Below are 18,996 nucleotides of genomic sequence, written 5' to 3'. Positions count from 1 at the left end.
GAGGAGCCCCAAGGCAGGGAGCAAGATGAGGAGCCCAGCGCTTAGCAATTGGTAGTACACGCACAGAGCTGGCCTCACATACTAACATGATTTCACTTCACTTAGTTTCTGTCGGTCTGCTCTAGCATGGCCGTTCTGCTCTTTCCCCCTTTTTTTATAGCACATACGGCACCTGGTTTCAGGCAACTATCCCATCCCTTCTTTGGATCCTTTGCCCTCATTGAGTTGGACCCTATGGCCACAGTTTGACTAAATGTTGCCCCACGGCTAAGAGAGCTACGAGTTGGTACATCGCAATGCCTGAGACGATAATGCCGCAGTAATTGCAAGGACAATCCTCCAGGAACTATTACCAATAACTCATCTGAACCCACAAACATGATTACATAGGTTGCGTTCACAAGTTCCTATTTAACTGTTGGTTTGAGAAAAGTTGGTGTAACCCAAAATATTATTGTGATTTTTTGTTTCAGATTTTTAGTTTCATGTTTTGGTGTAACAATGTAAAGTATTTTTGAGTCAACATTTATTATTATTATTATATTTAAGCTTATAAAGCGCACAGCTACCCGGAGGTCTCCCAGCGCTAGAGACCAAAAGTGAGGGGAAAAGCAGATTGAAAGCTGAAGCGGCATTATTGGTTGAATAACCAGGTCTTGACTTCTCTACGAAATTTAAGATAACAGGGTTCCGTGCGAAGAGATTAAGGAAGAGAGTTCCAGAGGGATGGGGCCAGGATGGAGAAGGAGCGACCACCCATCCTGGCTCTCTTGACTCTAGGAACTTGAAACCTGTGCTGATTAGAAGATCGAAGGGTACGGGCAGGGCTGTATCGATGCACTAAAGTACTAAGGTATGGTGGGGCCTGGCCTGTGTTTATCCTGTGCATATAGCAGAGGGCCTTAAATTTCGTGCGGCTTTCAATACGTAACCAGTGCAATTTACGAAGTGAGTTGGAAGTGGGAGATGTGTTAGGTAGTTTACAGAGCAGCCGAGCCGCCATGTTTTGGACTGTCTGTAGTTTACGGGTTACCTCTTTGCACGCCCCCAGGAGAAGAATATTGCCGTAGTCCAGTCTGGAGGTGATTAAGGCCTGGACTACGGTTTTCTGGGTCTCCTGAGGGAGCATCCCGATGATCTTACGAAGCCACTTGATGATGGTGATGCAGGTGGGGGAGATTTTTACCACATGATGTTTCATGGAGAGTAGATCATCGAAAGTGATGCCCAGGTTACGAGCTGTTTTAGATGAAACGGGGAGCTTACCCATTTGTGTGGGCCAATGTTGGGGGCCCCACAGAGTAGTATTCTTGCCAAATAAGAGAAGCTCTGTTTTCCCCCATTCAGCTTAAGTTTGTTTTCGTGCATCCACTTGGCGATGTTACTAAGGCCAACACAGAGGGAAGAAGGGGTGGAATGGGAACCGGTTGAGATAGAGTAGATGATCTGTGTGTCATCGGCGTATGAGTTGATGGTTAACCCTGCTTGTTCTGCAATGTAGGCCAGAGAGCTGACATACTGATTAAAAAGTAAGGGGCTTAGGATGGAGCCCTGGGGAACACCATGCGCCAATTTATAGGTTTGAGAAGCAGAAGAAGGGGAGAAGACTTGGAAAGTACGGTCTGAAAGAAAGCTAACGAGCCAGTTGAGGGCTGGGCCGGTGATGCCAGATGATATAAGGGCATTGATGAGGATGGGGTGGGAGACCGTGTCAAAAGCGGCACTCAAGTCGAGTAAAATGAGTGCCACGGTCTCCCCCTCATCCACTCGGCAGCGAATAGTTTCTGAGACCCCTAACAGGATAGATTCTGTTGAGAAGCCAGATCTGAAACCAGACTGAGATGGATGGAGGATCTTATTGGATTCAACATGCTGGGTGACTTGTGTGATAATGTGCTTTTCTAGTATTTTTGAGAAAACAGGGAGGAGAGAAATGGGACGGAAATTGGATGGGCTGTTGGTGTCAGCATTAGCCTTTTTAATAGTGGCTTGATCATGGCATGTTTCCAAGCGGAGGGGACCTTGGCTTCTCTGAGGGAGGAATTAAGTAGATCCAGAATAATATTAAGAGAGGGGGTGTCCAGAATTTTTAACATTTGAGGGGGAAGTGGATCCAGTGGAGAGCCAGATTTAATGTTATTGATGATGTTGATGAGTGTCGAGCGGTTGAGAAGGTTCCAAGTACTAATTTGCTGGGCTGGTGGAATGTGGATTTCCTCTGAGTGTTCGGGTTCAGGAGAGATCACAGAAACCGACCTGTTGGGGGGGCTATTCAGTTGCAGAGATGTAGAGAGCTTGTCCGCAGAAGCCTCAGGGACACATAGGGTGGCCGGATCAAGTAGTTTTGGGGAAGGGGAGGGGGAAATCGGCTTGAAGCTCAGATTTAGCTCAGTTAATGTGGAGGCCGAAAAGATCCCAAACGTGAGATTTCACACATTAGAGGGAAGAGGTTATCAGATGGACAACGGACAAACAGCACTGTCATCTGCATACAGTGAAAGTAAAAGGAGACCATGTGGGAGTTTAAGTCCAATGTGCATGTGCCGTTCCTGGAGGTGCAGAACTAATGGGTCCTGTGCAATGATGAATAGGAGAGGAGGCAATCCTGCCTGGTCCATGTAGTGATAGGGAAGGTGCCAGTGTGGGAACCACTCACCCTAAGGCATGCCACTGGGTTAGAATAAAGGACCATAACTAGGGAAATGAAACTACGGGGGAGACCTAGCTTTGTCAGCCTGGTTCTCAGGAAAGTCCCCTCCAATCAGGCAAACTCCCTGTCACCATCTAACATGGCCACCGCTGCAGGAATAGCTGGGGAGAGCCTGTTCAATACAGCGGATATAGTCCTCAAATTGAGGGAGTTGGGGCAATGGGGGAAAAAGCGGCCTAGACAGGAGGGTTAATCGGCTCCATCAGAAATGACATTCTCATGGTGATGACTTTGGTTAAAATTTTGTTGGCTAGGTTGAAGAGGGAAAGTGGGCAGTAGGTGGGCCAAAATCGGAGATTCCTGCCAGGATTCAGGAGAAATGCGAGCACTGCCTCGTGCAGTGTGGGCGGTAGAGAGCCTGTGTCCGTGGACCTGTTTACCCTTATGCGGATTGTTAATTCTGTCAATATTCCAAGTGAGGAGGGGGATGTTGGCCACCATCTCCCGGCCATAACTTGTTGCCATTCAGAATAGGGGCATATGAGAATATGTGCCATGTCAATGCCCTAGCGTTCCAGGCATGTCCAGAGTTGCTGGGCATCTTGACAAAGTATCTGCAGCCCCAGCCCGCATGCTGCAATACCACATGGTGGTGATGTTGATGAACAAGCCTTCCCTTGAAGGAACAAATACAGGCTTTAGATCAGCAGGAAAGCTCACAGCTTCAGCAGGTTGACGTGGAGCTGAGACTCTACCATCGACAAGAGTCCTCAGTACTTAACCTCCCCTGCATGTTTTTAGCAGCTCAGGAGTGAAGCATCTGTCACTAAGGTTAGCTCCGAGTGGGGAAGGGAGCCGGGTCTACTGCTGACCGATTTGGGCTTCTTCATCCACCACTGCTGATCTTTTGCACTTGCTTCCGATATCTGGACCAGGTCGGAGAGATTCCCCTGATGCTGCGCACACTGGCACTTCAGGTCGCACTGCAGAGCCCGCATTTGCCAATGGACTTGTGTTACCAGCAGGAGGCCATGAGGCCTAGCAGCCTCAGTCTCACCGAAATCCAGGATAGAGGCTGAAACATCATAATCATAGCCTGAATAGTGTGGACTCGGTGTTGATGTATGTATGTATAGGCATTTATATAGCGCGCTACTTACCCGGAGGGTCCCAAGGCGCTTCGACCGCTGCGAAACCCTTCCTGGCTTCCCTGAGAGATGGTCCCTTAATAGGTATCTCCAGGGTGAGACCAGGCATCCCCGGCGGTCTGGTGGGGCCGTTAGTGAAGATGAGGCAAGCTAATGCCCAGAGTTGCCGAGTGTGATCGCTGATCAGAGTGGGCACCGAGGCGAGAGAATTATCGAGTCCGCTGACCCTGGTCCAGAAACCTGCCGCGCCGGGAATCGAACCCTGGTCTCGGGCCGTCCTCTGCTCTCGGGTCTGCCGCCTCTAACCAGTGAGCCACACTACTTCACTTCACTGTTCTGTAGAATAGGCCTGTTAAACCTTGCATCATTGGCGTGGTTTCCTATAACCTTTTGCCTTCTTACCTCCCTTTTTCAAACTTAATTGTTGTTGGTTTTAGGAGTCTGGGCACTTCACCAGTACCAAAGTGCATGTGCTCTTTACTCTAAGCAGGGTAACATTGGCTTATCCTCTATTGGCATATTTAATTTACTCCTAAGTCCCTAATAAAGTGCACTACATGTGCCCAAGTCATAGAAATCAAATGCTACTAGCGAGCCTGCAGCACTGATTGAGCCACTTAATCAATTAGCACTTTATCCATGGCTCAGGCCTGCCACTGCAGAGCATGTGTGTTCAGTTTTGAACTGCCATTATGACCTGGAAAGATAACTTACTTACCAGGCCCAAACCTTCCTTAATATTACATATCAGTCACCCCTAAGGTGGGCCTCAGGTAGCCCTAAGAGTAGGGTGCAGTGTATTCAAATAGAAGGACATGTACTTTTAAGTTTGACATGTCCTGATAGTGAAATACTCATAAATTCGTTTTTCAGTACTGCAAGGCCTATCTCTCCCATAGGATAACATTGTGACTGCCTTATAACGTTTTAGAAGTGCAGTTTATAAGTGGAATATAGGAAAAACAAAATTAGGTCTCTGGGCTCACAATTTAAAAACACAACTAATGATGAAGTTTATTTTTGTATTGTAGTTCTGAAAATGCCACTTTCAGTAAATTAGCCTTTTCTTACTTAAACTATTTGGTGCCTTCTGCCTGTATATGGAATACACTAATGTGGGGGACTGCTGGCTTTCTGCATTCCCTCTAGACAACTGCACACAAAGGAAGAGTAGGTGTGACTGTGCAGCCATCTGCAGGTTGATGGGTCATCCTGAGGCAGGGGGAGGAGCTGACACACTGCACCTGAAAGGGGTAGCTCCTGTCCCCATATAAATGGTTGCAGACCCTCCTGTAGTGAGTCTGAGGCCAGGGCAGGAAAGGCAGGGTCTTGTGCACTTCAGAGCATCTCTTTGATGTCTCCCTACTTCAAACGACAAAATGAATATAAGTAATGGACCTATGGCATTATGACTTCAGACCACTTCTGGAATGGAGGACATTCTACCAGGAAGAAGGACTGGTGTGCTGCCACGAGGGACTGCCACTTTACTGTAACTGCTTTGCTCTGTTGGCCTGCTGCTTCTTGCCTGGGAGTGAGAAGGACTGGACCAGATTCCCTACAGCCTCCAATAACTTCAGGTTCAAGAAATGTTATTGATAAAGACTTCTTTGAACTGATGAACTCTGCCAACTAAGAGTCCATCGTCAACTTTGCATCGATCGGAACAGACACATTTCCTTCAACGTCAACACAGCACCGCTTCATAGACATCCCTGCGCAACTCGACATTGAAGAGGGACCCGGCTGTGAGGTTTAATGACTCATTGCCTTCATTGTAAGGGGTTCAAAGACAACACGAGATTCAACTGTGAGGCTTGACATCGACGCATTGCATTCATCACTAAGGGGCTCGGCGACAATGCGGGATCCGACTGCGTGACTCGGAATAGACGCATCGTGGTTTTGCAGATGACGAATCCCCCAGAAAGATGCTATTTTCATTAGGACTGGCATGGCTTCTGTATCTGATCCATGCTTCATCGTGGTTAGCTAGAAGTTTCAGATTTACCCCGTTCAATCACAACCAGATGTCCCCGGTTGGCACTTTATGCTTTTAAGCAATATATTGCAGTTTGATCTTTAAAAACTAATATCTCAAGTTCTACTTATTGGACTTTTGTTGTTTTGGTCTTGTTTTACTCAGAAAAATATTCTCTATTTTCCTAAACTGCTTAAGTATTTTTGTGGTGTTTTCACTGAATTACTGCACAAAAACTTTACACATTGCCCCTTAAGTTAAGCCTGCCTTCTCTGTGCCAAGTAAATAGAGTGTGAGCACAGATTAATTGTTGCTGTGTATCTGACTTACCCAGTCTAGGATTCTGGCTCCTGCTTGGAGGGTGTATATGCCAATCTGAAACCTTGATTTCTAACAAGGCCTAAAACTGCATTGAATTCAGAACAACTTCGATTAAAAGGGGAGTCTGGTGCAACATCAGCACATTTAGAGTGAACCACTGCAATTGCAGGAGGTATGCCGTAGTCTAGATGTTGGAGGCATCTGCCTGGGGGAGCCCACCTTCAATCGCAAGTCATTGAAATAGAGAAAGACTGGAACCCTTGACTTCTGAATGTGTTTTGAATTCCCAACATCACCTTGGTGAGAACCAGAGGAGCACTCACAAGGCCAAAATGGAGCCCAGAGAAAGGATAATGCTCGTGGCCCACCTTGAATAGTAGGTAGTGCCTGAGCAGGCAGGACGGGAATGTGGAAGTAGCTGTCCTGCAAGACCTGAACTACCATCTAGTCTCCAGGGTCTAGGGCGGACCAAACCTGGCCTAATGTGTGAATTCTGAATTTCCCCTTTTTCAGGAAGAAACTGAGAGGGCACAAACTAGGGTGGAGGCTTCCATCCTTCTTGGGCACCAGAACGTAGCGGGAATAGAAATAATGACGTACTTCTGATGCCGGCACCCTCATGATGGCTCTTTTGGCCAAAAGAGTCTGACCTTCTTGAAGGAGCAGGTAGATCTGGTCCTGTCAGTCAGAGCAAGATGGCGGCATTGTTGGCTGGTTTTGTTAAAAGGCGATAGAGTAACCCCGCTGAACAATCTGAAGTACCCACTTCTCCGATGTTATAGACTGCCAGTCAAGCAGGTGAGGTGGGATCCTGCCACCAACTGTGTGCCCATAATGGCAAACTAAAGTGGTTTGGAGGCTGCGGCTGCTTGGGGCGGTTGGTGGTGGACTGGGTAGACCCCTGGCAGTGTTTCCATGGAGCCCACAAAACAACTGGGGAGCCTCTTGGCCTTGGTAGCTAGGGGGGAATGACGTAGCTGGTAGCAAAAGGCAGAGAATGGGATTGGCGCGGGGCATGGAGAGGCCCATGGAACTGGCAGTGGTTACGCTGTCCTTAAAGTGCTGCAGTGCTGAGTTTTCCTTTGTCGTCGAAGAGCCAGATACCATCAAAGGTCATGTTTATAAGGGATACCGGAACATCCCCCGAAAAGACAGTTGACCTCAGCCAGAAGTGGCATCTGAGTCCCACTGATGACACAATCCTTCTGCCTAGTGAGTCAGTTGAATCCAGTCCAAAGCGATGTGGTGAACTTTGCTGAGTTTCTGCCATTGCAATAGGCTGTGAGGCTTTGGTCTCGCCCCAGACCATGGGGATGACATGTGCAATCGAATTCCAAATCATGTGGGTGTATCAGCCCAAAAGGCAGCAGTGTTCATCAACCACAGTGCAGGGCTGGCGGAAGAGAACATCCCCTTGCCAAAGGTGCCCAGCCTCTAGAATTCCCTATCTGGAGGTGAGGTAGGGAACGTGCCAGGGTTGACCTTGGCTGTCGAGGACTGGACAACTCAACTCTCCGAGGTGTGGTGCTGTGTGGGGAAAACTAGGTCCACAGGAGTGGGCGATGACTGGCAACTATCCTATGCACACACACCCCTGTGCAAGGCTTGGCCCAGAATCTGAGCAGGACATTAGTGAAGGCTTTTTTTAAAAGGAGGAGAGGGTCTGAGGGGATGATTCCCAGTTAAAGCACCTCCATAAGAGGGCAGCACAGGTCTAGGATCTCAGCCACCCTTCTCACCACAATTGCAAAGGAAGCCCCTTTCTCCATATCCACACTAGGAGGAGAGACTAGGCCTGTTTCTGCAGTGGCGTCCAGACCACTGGCATCCGCCAGTTCCTCATACCAGTTATCTCCGGCCTCATCAGGGGGGTTGGTGTAAGCATAAGGATGCTCAGATCCTCCCTAATAATACTCCTTCCCATGCCGGTAAAACAATGCAGGGTCTGGTTCAGACTCAGAAGGTTAAGCTCTGGCCGGTGCTAGAGTTTACATCCAGCTCTGTATCTGGTATGATTATCCGGTCGGTGCAGCGAAGAACAATGTCACTGGAACGGGCACCAGAGAGAAAGTCATGGTCTAATGATAGGAGTCGTTCCGGATCTAAGGGCCTAAAACTGCTCCAGAGGGGTGTTCTTCCCCCAGAAAAGGTGCATGGCCTCATTAAAATTTTGTTGCTTGGAGGAGGCGCTCCGACTCCAGGAAACTCAGGGAGATGTGGACAGGACCCTGATGCAGGCTCTGTGTAGGAGTCTGGTCTAGAGTGATATCTTTCCTGTACCTCGTCTGATGATTTGGACCAGCACGGTGAAGTCAAAGGGCATTTCCAGCTCTTTGACTTTTTGGATTTCTTGTAGGACTAACCTGACGACTTAGAGAGCAATGATGAGTGCCTGGAATGGCTCTGTAAACGGTCCTGGCACCTTCCTCGCGATTGGGAACGTCGTGGAGGGGACTTGTGTCAAGTGACTGGGAGTTTTAAGCCTCAAAGAACACTCCCTCAGCACCTTAGGGTTCATGGGTGGCAGTCCTCACTAGTCGTGGTCCGATCAAAGCACCGAAGGTAAACCAGTTGGGAGGGTGGGGGGGTGGGGGTCACAGACAGCCCACAGGGCTTAAACACCATTTTATTGTGGGACATCCATACACACAATGGGAGACAAAGACTCAAAACAAAAATGTGTCAAAATAATGCTAAAAAGTTGTCTAAAAGTGGTCTGTCATAACTCACTTTGGATCTGAGCAAACTGGCATGGAAAGAAAAGAATGGAGACCAACGTGCTAGGGTGGCACCTATACAGGCACTACACAGTCCAGCCGATGCGGAGTAAATCCACACCACCTACCGATGTTCAGAGTTATTGCTTTAAAAGGTACTGGATCCAGTCTGACACCTAGGGACTTTTCTAAGGTAAGGACTTTGCAGCTAGAAGTCTCTATCAGATAAGCACCTTTACATTTCATGAGAGGAGCTTTATACCGGTTGTAAGGGACTGTTTTATACACTGCACTATCATTGGCGGGTGACTATGGATACCATGTAAGAGTGTTGAAATCTCATATCGGTTGTGTGCATACTTTGCAATCTGCTATGACATTTTCAGTTTAGCGAATAAAACTTTAAAATGCCCGAATCATCCCTCCACCCACCCACACCACCGCCAATTGGTTGGTGAACTATCTCAATTACCCAAGAAATCCATATGAAACAACTAAAAGGTGTGTAGGCCTTCGGGGGGCTCCTGTTACTGCAGCCTATGCCCTTTCCTGCAGACCAGTAGTCTATCTAGGTGGATAGCAAACAACTGTAGGACTTGGCCTATTTGGCTAAATTTCCCAAGCCATTTGCTTTCGCGCTAGACCGTTTACCTGACATAGAGTGGCCAATTTAGTTGCTTTGGTACTTTGCCACTGCTGATCAGTGTCAAAGTACAAGTGTAAAGTGTAATGGTAATTGGTTGTCCATGATTGGTAGGTTTGCCTTAATAGTAAAGTCCCTAGTGATGTGCACTATGTGTGCCAGGGCTAGTAATGCAAAGGTGCGCGGAGAAGGGAACTCAGGCGTGCAGTGTAGGGCCTGCGAGCGGTTTGCTAAGTTAGCATGTTGTCCTGACAAGTGCAACCACTTGTCAGGCCTTACTTTTGCGTACACAGTGGGCACCCCTGTGGTAGGTTTCCGGTAACCCCTGGGCAGGGTGCAGTGTAAGTAAAAGGCAGGACATATACAGAGGTGTGTGCTGTGTCCGGGCAGTGAAAAGCACCCCATTTCGTTTTCACTGGTGAAAGGCCATCCTTCCCAGAGGACAGAATGGGGGAGGCTAGGTATTGTGTTTGTTAGCATAGCTTCCCATAGGTTTAAAATGGAGAGGTGAAGTTTAGTATGTATGAACTCACAGTGTCATAACACATCTTTCTATGAAAGTGGTTTTGTCACTGTGCGTTCAGAAAACACTCTTTTATAACGTGGCTGAGTTTTGTGCTTTAAGCATTTCTGTGTGTCTCTGCTGAATATGTGGATTGACTATCTGGATCTGAGAGGTGAGAGGCGCTGGGGGAAATTTTGACCCAGGGAGTGGTAAAAATGGCACCAGGCTGACCGGTGTTAGACCTGGCATCCTTGGCGTGGTTTCCCCCTATCTTTTTGCCTCTACCTCCTGTATTTTTTGATGCTGTGCTGGATTTCGGTTTTGCTGGTTTAGATGCTTTGGGCACTTTGCCACTGCTGATCAGTGTCAAAGTGCAAGTGCTCCCTGTGTAAATTGTTATTGTGATTGGTTATCCATGATTGGCATATTTGTATTACCAAGAAGACCCTAGTAAAGTGCACTGAGTGTGCCAGGGCTGGTGATTCAAATGCTACTAGTGGGCCTGCAGCACTGATTGTGCCATCCACATGAGTAGCCCTAAAATGGTGTCTCAGGCATGCCACCGCAGTGCCTGTGTGCAGTCTGTGAACTGCCATGTCCTCCTGGTCAGTGTCCCCACTGACCAGGCCTAACCCTCCCTTTTCTGTGCACATTGGTCACCCCTATGGAAGGCCCAAGGTACCCCCTTGGGCAGGGTGCAGTGTAGGTGAAAGGTAGCGCATGTACTAGTGCAGGTGACATGCTCTGGTAGTGAATTACAGCCATTTTCGTTTTTCACTATTGTAAGGCTATCTTGCCCCATAGGCTATCATGGGGGATGCTGGCTACAGTGGCTACAAGTATATCTTCCCATGGGAGCAAGATAGGACATAAAAGTCTGGTATCCCTGAACTCAGAATTTAATAACACATATTTTAGGAAAGGTTGTTTTTTCAATCCTGTGTTTGAGAACAGCACTTTTAGAAAGTGGCTGTCCTCTTCTCTCACCTTTCTTTGTGCCTTGGCCTGTTTGTGAATTGACTGTCCGGTTTGAGAGTGACAGGGGCTGGGGAGCCCCCAAAAGGCTGGCAGGGTCAGCCCTAGGCTGAATGACTGCATCTGCATCTTGAGTGGTGGGAGGGGATAGGGCTGAAGAGGGCTGTGCCTGCCTTCCACAATGCTGGCTCCGCATCCTGCTGGGAGGCTGACGACCCTGCCCCTCACTCTGAAAGGAAAGGAGAAGCCAGGAAAACAAAGTGCTCAAGGAACACCCAGAACTGGTTCACATCAGGCTCAGAGCCCTCCTGCACAAAGGGAACGAAGACTTTTAGGGGTATAAGTACAGGACCCCTGACTACAGAAAATTAGATCATCCTGGAACCAAGAAGGAACCACTGCCAAGGAGAAAGCTGAAACTGAAGAAGGAAGACTGCCCTGCTCCTGCTCTGCTGGACTGCCCTGCTGTTGCTTTGCTGCCAAGGAGAGGGGAAGGACTTTGCTTTGTGCTGTGCCCCCTTGCTTGAAGGGATCTCCAAGGGCCTGAAAGCTGGCTCCCTGTTAAGAAGTCCCAGGAACTAAGGGGCTTCAACCCCAGCTTCCCTGAACTCTGCTGAGAGAGTTCTGTCCTTCCTAGAGCGCTTGAGCCAGTTATGGTGCCTCTAGAATTTGTACCTGTGTTGGGGAGCTGGACCCCAAGCTTTTAAAGAACTTTATGCAAGTTTTATCCCATCCGGCAGAGCGAGAAAATTCCTGCCAATATGAAGACCGAGAACGTCGCAGCACCTGTCGCCGCTGCCTGAAGACGTTGCATCCTTCGTTTGTGGGAAGATTTTCATCGCTGCGAACATCATCGCAGAGCCTGTCGCCGCTGGGTGAGATCACTGCATCACGTCGCTGCGAGAATCGTGGCAGAGCCATCCCATTGAGGGTCTGTGAGAGAAAGATCACCACTGAGCCGCGCATCGTCGCCCCGGAGATCATCGCAGTCTATAAAGATCCTCGCATCATGCCTTTGCGAGCATTTTCCTACGGAACCTCTGCACCAGAATCCATACAAGGTATAGCCTCCCTCCCCATACAGACTGGATTCGTTGCAACACGCCTGCTACATCCAGCGGGGTTGTCGCATCGCCTCCCCAAGGTCTCAGGAGTGACACATCGCTTGTTTTCCACCGCACCAACTTTGTCGCAACTAAAGGTACTGTTGGCTAAACGTGACGCAATTGTGAACTATTTCTACTCAACTGTGGATTATTTCAACGCTAACATTAAGAACTCTTTTGCAACCATATTCTTGAACTGTGTATGTTGGATTTTTGTCGTTTTGGTCTTGTGTAGTTTAGATTAAATACCTTTATTTTTCTAAACTGTTGTGGAGTCAGTTGGTGGTGTTTTCACGTTGGTACAAATACTTTACACATTGCCTTTGATAAGCCTTGACTGCTCGTGCCAAGATACCAAGGGGGTGAGCAGGGGTTATCTCAGAGGGTTTCCTCCTTACTCTGACTAGAAGCAAGGGTCCCTATTTGGACAGTGGTGCCTACCTCTGCCAACTAGAGACCCCCAGTTCTAACATTGGTGGCAACAATGAGATTTGAACTTGTATTTGTACTAGACCCACAGTGATTGGTGTACATCACTAGTGAGTGCATACCACTATGCCACCACATACTACTGTTTTTTTTGGTTGGTTCTATTGTTGAGGAACTGTTCAAAGCATCATGTCTGTGAATGGAAAGGCACCCAGTGTGGAGACAGAATTGGAGTTTGTTATTGAGGATTTGAATTCCTACAAAGTTACACAGCTTAAACAATTCTGCAACAAGTTTGAGTGCCCCATAAAGAGCAGCCTCAGGAAGGAGGACCTGCAGAGCATCTTGAAGGCCTGGTGGGAGGCCCAAGAGGGAAATGATGTAAATGAAGGAATGGTTTTCAACCCGCAGATCTGCCTGTGAGCAGACCAGGCTCAAGGCCTGGCAGCAACTATTCCAGTAGCGGTTTTACGCCAGAAGAGTTAGAGGAGAATCAGAGAGTGAGAGAATATGACTTGGAAGTCATGAGGATGAAAATGAAGCAATTGGAAATGGAACAGGAGAAAGAAAGGGCGGCGAAGTAGAGAGAAAGGGCGGCGGAGGAGAGCAAAAATGCCCGTGCCCTGGAGGAAAAGAAATTGCTTCTGGCTCACGACTGGGCAAGAGAGAACTGGATCTAAAGGCCAAGCAGATGGACTCCAGTTCAAATGGTGGCAGCGCACAGCCAGTGCAGGGGGGTAAAGTATATATTCCCAAGGATCTGGTACAGAATTACCATAGGAGTGAGGATATCTATGCCTGGTTTACTTCTTATGAAATTGCATTAAGAATGAATGGTGTGCCTGAGCAACATTGGGAGGCGGGCCTGTGGAAACATTTTGAGGCTTCTGGGAGGAGTGCTCTAGAGCCCTTAGAGTTAGCATGTACCATGACCTACCCCAATATGAAGGAGGCCTTATGTCTCAGGTATGGACTTACTCCAGAGCAGTACAGACTGCAGTTTAGAAACTTGTACTCGTGTGCGCAGGAAGGTAGGATGAAGGGCAGTAAAGTAACTGATTTGAAGGGGTTGTTGCATTTAATCAGTTGGGAGCACTTGAGTAGTCTTTGTGTTCCAGAGCTGTGCCAGCATCTTTTAGACAGCAAGCTGGCAGACCCCATTGAGCTTGCAAAGGAGGCGGACCGCTGCACCAGTACCAGGGTCCACAGAGGAATTGTGGGTAACACAGCCAAAGGTGGGCAGGGTCCCCAGCAGAAGAGTGGATGGGGACAAGGGTAACCAAAAGGAGTTCTCTCAAGGGCCCCAAATTAGTTCCCAGGGAAAGGAATCCCAACCCCCCAGACCTAAACAGCCATGGCCCCCTAGGGGCAGGTGGGACAACAGGAATAACAGGGGTCCCCCTACCTGCTATCACTGCAATGAGGTGGGCCACTTTGCTCCTAAATGTCCCAAGAAACCTCCAGCACCCACTGGTGCTCCAACACCGGCATTAGCTAGTGTAGCTTTGGGAGGGGTTTTGATTTCTAGTGCAGAGGAGGGACTAGCAGTTATGACCCATGTCTCTTTAGGAGACCAAGAGATGGTCCAGGAAACCTTACTGCCCCCTACCACTATGAAATACGGGCAGAAGGTGACCATCAATAGGAAAGAGATAGAGGTTCAGAGAGACACAGAAGCCAGCGTGACATCAGTGAAGTGTCAGTGGGTGTCTGAAGAGCAGGTCATTCCCAATGTGCTCTGCCCAGTAGTTGCAGCTGACAGCTCAGTGCGCCTCTGCAAAGTGGTGCGTGTTCCCCCTTGAGTGGAGGGGGGTCTCTGGTATCTTGGAAGTTGTTGTCAGTGAAGCCTTGCTTGTAGACTTCTGCTAGGTAATGACCTGAAGAGTTCTCCATGGAAGGATGTGGAGCACCAAGCTCATCTGGAGATGTTGGGTTTGCCTGCGTGGATCTGTGTTACCACGCGTGCTATGGCAGCCAGTAAGGGTGATTCAGCAGAACTGGAGCCTGAAACAGTGACCCAGAGACATGCCAGGAGTGGAAGAGGCAGGGTGTGTGGGAAACCAGCCCCAGCCGCTCCCACGGTCCAGGAAGGAGCAGAACCTGAGGGGGATTCCCTGGAACCTACAGGGGAACAGGTGGCCAAACTGGGCGACCTACGTGAGCTGACCCTTTGGCAGCAAGAAGGTGGGCCCTCCAGGGAGGAATTCTGCAAGGCGCTGAAAGAGTGCCCTTCCCTCATTGGTGTGCGGCAACAGGCTGCAGACCAGGAAGCAGGTGTAGCGTCCAAAGATCATCTCATTTACTGGGAGGATGAGTTGTTGTATAGTGAGCCTAAGTTTGCTGAGCCCGGTGCAGCCTGTGTGCTTGTGGTACCCAAGCGCTTCAGGAATTTCCTAATGGGACTGGCTCATGACGTGGCTCTCGCAGGACATCTGGGGCAAGACAACACCTTCCAAAGGCTTGTAACCCACATCTACTGGCCCCAGATGAAGAAGCACATTGGTACCTTTTGTAGATCTTGCCAAACAAGTCAGGCCAGTGGCAAGAGCGGAGGGAAGTGCAAGGCACCCCTCCAACCCTTTCCTGTGGTGAGCACCCCTTACGAGCAGGTGGGCATCAACATCGTGGGACCCCTGGACCCCAATACAGCCTTAGGCAACAGGTTTATTCTGGTCTTGGTGGATCATGCCACCCTGTACCTGGAAGCAGTCCCTCTCAGGACAATCACAGCACCATTGGTGGGCTGTGCATTGATGGGGATCTTTTCCTGTGTGGGGTTCCCCAGAGAGGTGGTCTCCGACCAGGGTACCAACTTCATCTCAAGGTACATGAAGTCTCTGTGGGAGGAGTGTGGGGTAACTAATAAGTTCCAAAATAACAACGTAGGAGCATCATTACTGAGAAATGACTACAAAATGAAGCAAACCAGTAGTCTGGCATATAGTCTAAATTGCTTGTGAAAAAACCTCAGTTGGTTTGTTTGAAAGCCCTCACTCACCGACCTGGTCGGTGACATGCTTCATCATCAGGCCCCACCGGGAGTGGCGAGTGCCACCCTGGTGTGCTGCAACGCCAGATTACTGCGGAGCTGGTTTTTGTGATTGTGAAGTGAAAGATAAAATGGACAATTGAGTCAAAAAAAGGGATTTTATTAGTTTCTCCAATTGGTCAGGGCTAAAAAATAATTATGCATGATAACGGACCAAATTACAAGTCCATTGTTATCATAGCGTGAGGTCGGTCAACATGTTTCTGCCTATGTGAAATGTTATATCAGGCATTCGTCAGGACCAGTGAATTTAAAATAAGGATGTGTTTGTTTGTGTATCAAGACCGCAGTGGTATGGGCGCGCTAAGGCCCACCCTAGCCTGAGGTCAAATATGTGAAAAATACATACAATTTTGTATAGGATTCCAAAACGTTAGAGTGGAACTGAGTTTATTGGGGGGCGCTTAAACTTAGAGCGCCATGGGTCTCAGGAGGGGGGTGGTAGCAATTGACACACCGCCCTGAATGCTAGGCACCTGCTTGGTACCTGCAACTAGTTCTACGGGGTCCGGCAATCTAGGGCGTTGCAGGTATCAAGCGGGTGCCTAGCATTCAGGGCGGTGTGCCAATTGCTACCACCCCCCTCCCAAGACCCATGGCACTCTAAGTTTAAGCGCCCAGTTTGTGGTGTTTTCACTGTGTAGCTGTGAGTGTTGGTACAAATACTTTACACATTGCCTTTGATAAGCCTTGACTGCTCGTGCCAAGCTAACAAGGGGGTGAGCAGGGGTTATCTCGGAGGGTTTCCTCCTTACCCTGACTAGAAGCAAGGGTCCCTATTTGGACAGTGGTACCTACCTCTGCCATCTAGAGACCCCCAGTTCTAACAACAGGCATCTGCAGAGTAGGCGCTGGAGAAGCCCCGGGAGGTGAAGAGGCCTGGGTTGCTGCTATGAAACAATTGACCCCCCTCCTGCTGAGTGATTAACGATCCAGACCCACATTATCAAAGGGAGAAAGGTGACACTGGGTGGGAGATGCCCAGAACTGATGAGGCAGGGGTTGGGGACCCCTGAGCACATCGAACTTCAAAGACATTTAGGAGTATAACTATGAGAGCTGGGGCCCCTGAACGTTGGAATAGAGATGGATTGAGTCTGAAAAGGCTTAGACCCATTTCGCTGCCTAGAGGAAACTCTGCTAAGGAAGGAACAACTGAAGAGACTGCTGGGAAGGACCAACCCTTGCTTCGTGATCTGGGTCTGGTCTGCAGTTTGCTTTTTCAACCAAGCAAGAGGCAGTTGGGGCTGTGCTGTGTGCACTGGGTTCCCCTGCTTGAAGAAGACTGTGCTTTGTTCTGTGTCTTGCTGCTGCTCTGCTGCACTGCCCTCCTGTTGCTTTGCTGCCAAGGAGAGGGGAAGGACTTTTGTGAGCTGGCTCCCTGTTTGGAAACACAGAAACATAAAAGTTTACGGAGAAGTTTCATGCAACGTGGTGGGCACGTGTTGTGGCAGTTTGAGACCCTTGGAAGGGTTGCCATGTGATCTTGAAAACACGGAAGAGGAGTGAGACTTGGATGCGCTGGATGCATGTTGGGGTGCACAGGAAGTGTTGGTGAAGAGCACTTGGTCAACGTGTGCATCGGAGGTGAATCAAGTCTCGGACGCGCTGGGCACGTGTCGTGGTGCACAGGGCATGTTGGTGAAGAGCGCCTGGTCGGTGTGTGCATCGGAGGTGAAGTGAGACTCTGACTCGCAGGGTGTGTGCTGTGGTGCACTGCAGGCGCTGGTGAAGATTGCCTGGTCAGCGTGTGCATTGGAAGTGGAGAGTGTCTCAGATGCGCAGGGTGTTTGTGGGGGTGCACCGGAGGCAATGGTGAAGAGCGCCTTGTCATCGAGTGCACCGGAGGAAAACTGAGGCTCGGACACTGAGCGTGTCAGGGTGTAGCCGAAGGTGTTGGTGAAAAGCGCCTGGATATCGGGGCTCCAGAGTTGAAATAAATCTCAGTGAAGCAGTGTGTGTGCTTTGGTGCATCCTGGGACTTTGGAGGAGATCAGCTGATCATCGTGTGCACCGGAAGAAAGTGAGTCTCTGCAGCGCGGTGTGCGTGTCTTGGTGCCAACGGAGACCGCAGGATGGAGTACCTGGTGAACATGCACTCAGAGTCGACGTGAAGTCCCATCAGCGTTGTGTGTGTGGCTTCGTGCCAGAGGAGACCCAAAGGGTGCTATGGTGAACGTGTACCTGGAGTAACATAAACTCAGAGGCGTGGGGTACGTGTACCCTGTGGCGTTGAGACCTTCCTAATAGGTACGGCCCGAACCGGCAGCCCCGGAGGAGCTGAGCTGTCAGGCCGAGCCGCTGAGGCCCATTGAGAAAGTTCTACATAGAAGGCCCAGTTTGCTGACGGAGGAGAGGAGTGGGGTCGCGCCCCCAGGTAACTGGATCATTACCAGGGCAGGGTGCATGCTCGGAGGGACAACCTCTCGGCCTCTCATTCTTGCTGGTGACGTGAGCCTTGGCTTTGGCTCAGATTGGGCCCGTACTGACCAAAGGAGGGGCAGTACTGGGGCCCGGATTGAGAAGTTGTGCTTTCTGTCATTGTTGATACGTGTGGGGGGGCAACTGTTATCAAAGGGGCTGATTGCCGTAATACACATTGCCAATATTGCTGCTAACGAACTCCCAGACTGTCTTATGACGCCTGACATTATTTCTGCATAACGAAGTACACAATTGTAGGGCTACACATTGCATTATATCTCCATTGCCAAGTACAGGATTGTAGCGGCCCGCATTGCATTATTCCTTCATTGCAAAGTACATGATTGTAGCTTTGCATTGCATTATTCCTTATTTGCAAAGTACATGATTGCAGCGGTGCGCATTGCATTATTTCTTCAATGCAAAGTACGTGATTGGGGTGGGACGCATTGCCTTATTCCTTCATTGCTCAGTACATGATTGTAGCAGTACGCATTGCATTATTTCTCCTATTGCAAGGTACCAGGATGTATCGTTAAGCATTGTATTATTTCTCCTTTGCTCAGCACAGGGTTGTATCGTTACGCAGAGCACTATTGTTTGTGCATTGCAACGTGTGCGATTCTAGCATTATAACAAGCATAGCATTTGGAAAGCGTTGGTTGGGATTTGAACCTACCAGCCAGCCGGAACAAATATTACCCGTTATTATATGTTGGCTTTTGTATCGTGGTCTGATCATATATCTTTTTAAGTAAAGTTTATACTCGTTTTATCAAACTCGTGTGGAGTCCATTTGTGGTGTCACAAGAGCGTTGCTGTGAGCGAAGTTGCACAGACTGTACACTTGTGCCTTGGAGATAGGTCCGGCTGCTGGTGCCAAGCTACTAGAGTGAGCAGGGCTATCTCAACCGGTGTCCTTGGCATAACTTTGAGTGAGGAGTCCCGGGTCTCGCATTTGGTGACAGTGGTCAAGGACGGGGACTCCAGCTTCCAACAACAGCTAACAAATAATTGCAGCTCAACATTATATCAAAACTATCCCATT

Source organism: Lissotriton vulgaris, chromosome 8 (genome assembly GCF_964263255.1).
Source record: "Lissotriton vulgaris chromosome 8, aLisVul1.2, whole genome shotgun sequence".
Lineage (NCBI taxonomy): Eukaryota > Metazoa > Chordata > Amphibia > Caudata > Salamandridae > Lissotriton > Lissotriton vulgaris.
Note: the sequence above shows the minus strand (reverse complement) of the source record.